The sequence below is a fragment of the Podarcis pityusensis genome (assembly GCF_964106645.2).
Source record: "Podarcis pityusensis genome assembly, chromosome: 10".
NCBI classification, from domain to species: Eukaryota; Metazoa; Chordata; class Lepidosauria; order Squamata; family Lacertidae; genus Podarcis; species Podarcis pityusensis.
Window position 1 is genome coordinate 68,115,077 of NC_138035.1, and position 4,435 is coordinate 68,119,511.

Below are 4,435 nucleotides of genomic sequence, written 5' to 3' on the forward strand. Positions count from 1 at the left end.
ATTGCTTTTTCAACTAGTGTGTATTTTTACACTAGCGTAGATTCAAGAGCATTTTACAGAGAATGCCATTCCTGTTTTGAATAGTTAACTTTTCAAAACTTCTGCAGTCTAATATACAGCATTGGATACAAATCCAGTTACTTAAGTTTCCAAATGGGGAAAACAAACAATTGACACACCTCAGTTATATAATAACACACCTGACCTTTATTGTTAGTTAACGAGTATTCCCAAATCCTAACTCCCCACTGACAAGGACTGTTGTTTTGATGTAAGTCTTAAAAGAAACTGTGAAAATCATGGGTTCCTACTAAACTTTTAATATGCAATAGGAGCCAAACCAGAAGCACAGTCCTATGAAAAGATTTACCAAAAAAGCCCAGTGTGTAACAAAGTACCGTATTTTTCCGTGTATAAGACTACACCCCCCCAAAAAATATAATGTCAAAAATTAAGGGGCGTCTTATACATGGGGCCATCTCCCCCCATTTTCTTAAAACTGAGTCCCCCAAAATAGGGGGCGTCTTATAGATAGAAAAATACGGCATATTGGATTGTATGCGTTTAATGCCCTTATTCCACTGCAATAGCTATTATTCCACGCTGCCTAAAAAATAGCTTCAAAACAGGCAGTAAATATGATGACAGCTTAATGTTGCTATCCCTGTCACATTTTTCTTCCAGGGGTGAGAAATTCTAAGAATGTGGAACTTAAGCAAGTGTCATTTCTTTTGTTAGATCACTGGGGTCTTATTGGGCTTTGGAACGGTTGGGCATAGGTGGAGGCAGAGAGTAGCTCTCTTACTAACAGCCAAACCCACATAAAACCTTAAAGAACGTAAGAGGTTTTTGGATTGGACCAATCTTGCCCGGCATCTGCTTTCATGGTAGCCTACCAGATGCCTGGGACGCGGTTGGCGCTGTGGGTTAAACTACAGAGTTTAGGACTTGCCTATCAGAAGGTCGCGGTTCGAATCCCTGCGACGGGGTGAGCTCCCGTTGCTCGGTCCCTGCTCCTGCCAACCTAGCAGTTCGAAAGCACGTCAAAGTGCAAGTAGATAAATAGGTACCGCTCCGGCAGGAAGGTAAACGGCATTTCCACGCGCTGCTTTGGTTCGCCAGAAGCGGCTTAGTCATGCTGACCACATGACCCGGAAGCTGTACGCCAGCTCCCTCGGCCAATAAAGTGAGATGAGCGCCGCAACCCCAGAGTCGGCCGCGACTGGACCTAATGGTCAGGGGTCCTTTTATCCTTTACCTTACCAGATGCCTAAGCAAAGGCCAAATGCAGTCCCTGAGCACAACAGCACTCTCCCAGCTTGTGAGTCGCAGCAACACACATTCGGAGGCATACTGTTTCTGACAGTAGACATACACATGGATAGTATCGTCAGAAAGAGTGCCCTGCAAAAGGCACTTTCCAGAGCTTGCGGAGTCCCAAACTCAGCTCTCTCTGCATCTTTCTATCCTCAGAAACTTCATCGAAACACATCAGCACAAAGGTTTAAAAAAGAATCTGAAAGTGAGTAAGGATTTAAATGGAAAGAGAATAAGGGTTTAAACATCATACCCATTTGCAAGCATTCCCCTCTGCCCCACATTATTGTAATTGAGGGAAGGGCAAAACCGTCAAACACATGCAAGCCAAAAGCAGATGTGCATTTTCGTAATCTGAGCACCACTGAATTTGCTAGTCTTATCTGTTATTATTCGGATGAGAGTACTGCATTTTTCCGTGTATAAGACACCCCCCATGTATAAGACGACCCCTATTTTTTTTTAACCCAAAATTAAGAAATTAAGTTGTTTAGCTTTTTGGGGGTTGGGGGAGGTCACTTCTGCCAATCACTCACCCGCCCGCCCCTGCCGATTGCACACCTCGCCACAGCTACCAATTGTCTGCCCGCTAGCCGCCACCAACAGCTCACCTGCCCAATTGTCACAGCCAATCGCAGCCACCAATAGCCTGCCCAATTGCCGCAGCCACCAATCACTCGCCCAATCACCACTGCCAATCTCCTGCTTGCTGCTGCCATTAATCACACATCCCCGCTCTGTATTCCCTATCCGTGTATAAGACGACACCCAATTTTTGCCTTTTTTTATAGCAAAAAGCATGGTCTTAGTCACAGAAAAATATGGTATCGTATCTCCTTTCAGGGTCACAATTCATTCCACACACCATAAACAATAAATGATCTTGTGGCATTTTAAAAAACTCATACACCTATTATACCACATGCATTTATGAACTAGAGTCTAGCCCAAAACAGCTTGTGCCATAATAAAAACACCAGTCTTTTCAAGTGTCACAGCAATTTTGCTGCTGCTACAGCCAACAAACATGGCTATGGAAACTTGTGACAATATTATGGTGCACCCAACTACCTCTGAATCACGATGGATGATTAGAAAAGTGACAGATGCAGTTATGAAAGTTACCCAAAAATTATAGCTTTACAGAGATTATTATCATTAAAAGAGAACAACCACCTGAAATTACAAATGGAAAAAGCAGAACACAGTATTAAATATTTACAGCTACCGTAAAAAACCTACACCACAAAACTGGAATAGGCAAGTGTCATTATCTACACGCCAACATGAATTTCAGATCCCCATCCAGTTGAGTAATGCAAACCACTGGAGTACATGGTATATGGCAGGCATAGGCAAACTCGGCCCTCCAGATGTTTTGGGACTACAATTCCCATCATCCCTAGCTAACAGGACCAGTGGTCAGGAATGATGGGAATTGTAGTCTCAAAACATCTGGAGGGCTGAGGTTGCCTATGCCTGGTATATGGCAACTGAGCCCACACGCTATTAAGAGGTCAGTGGAAACATAAATAGAACAACTGCTTAACTGCAGTTAAGAAATCAAAAGCAGCCTCTCTCCTCTTTTTCCACCACAAATCCCACCCATTCATAAAAAGTTGGGTGATGAATTGGCACCAACTGCAGCGAACAGCCAACAAGGCTCTCTTCTGACAAGTTTGTTGTACGGCTTCAAACGCAGCTAAAATCCCGATTACTCTTGAATCACAGGCGCTGGTACCCAACGGAGGCTGGTCCACGAGTGTGAATGGGGTGGTGTCTCCTCTCCATCAGCCTGGCCTCAGCTACTCACTTCCTTACTTAGAATCAGTCCAAGGGGTGACACCACCCGTCCGCTTCCTCTTGCTTAGGCCCTTGTAGAATTCAGCAGCGAGGAGCATGGCCTCTGCCTGCTGTTGCCTCTGGCTCCACTGACTGCTGGTTTCCTTGCCTTCAGTCCCAAAAGACACCACTGCTGGTGCCTAACTAACAACTAAGCATTGTGAAGACGGTCAGGGGAATTTCGTAATAGATGGAATGGGAGATCTCCTGATTTATAACACCGGTAGACAGATTGCCTGTTTTCTCTGTACATGCCCCAAGTAAATGTGTGAAGTGTGAAAGATCTCCAGTCTACCAGAATTCTTTGTATCATTAGCCGAAAGTCCTTTACAGTGCAATCCTGTACTTCTATTCAGAAGTCTAAGGTGTATTCCCAGCTATGTACAGGATTGCAGCCATGCAGTACAATCCTAGGCATGTTTACACAGAAGTAGCACTCCCGTTTATTTTTTTAGAAAACGCACTCCCTCCCTAAAAAATGCATATAGCATCACAGCCTTACAGTGTGGTGTTCCTCACGTCAGCAGAACTGCCTTCCAGTTCCTAAGCACTGTTATTTATCCGCATAAACCTGCTTCCACGTTGCGTATTACATGGTGCTAAACGTATTTACCACCACATCAAATATAGCCAATCGCAGTTAACAGTTGCCTCTATAATGCACACAGTGGAAAACACTAGTTTTCTGAACGTGCAATTTACATTTCGGGCAGTATATGAAATATTCTGCATGTTAAAAGTTTAACATAGGAAGTGGCCCTTAGTTTATAAACCTTTCAACGATGTCCATAAGGAATATTCTCCATAAAGCAAAACCAATTTTTGATTTCTTTAACATGTAACAAGTGAATTTGTGATTCCAACACTAACATGACTTAAAAATGAATTACCCATAAATGGCATTGGCACTATGAGTTTCAAATAAACAGAAAACCTTAGGTTGTAAAGTCATTGCTGTAAGGTCAATGTTATCGCCTGAAAACTGAAGCACTAAAATTGATAAAGGGATGTTTTGGAATATTTAACAAGTCTGAGGTTTTAAAGTGAAAATTTTTAAGACCTTCATGAGACTCAAAATGTCTGTGCCTGCTTAGCAAAAGATATTAACGCAATGAAAGGTCTGTTTTAACTGTTATTTTTTCTCACACTTCGAAAAGACTACAAATTTCCTACGTGAAAATGCCATCATGCTTGCATGAAAAACAGTAACGCCAAATTCATTATTTCTTACTCCCCACTCCACCCCAACATTTAAAATTCATGCAAAAAAGCAAAC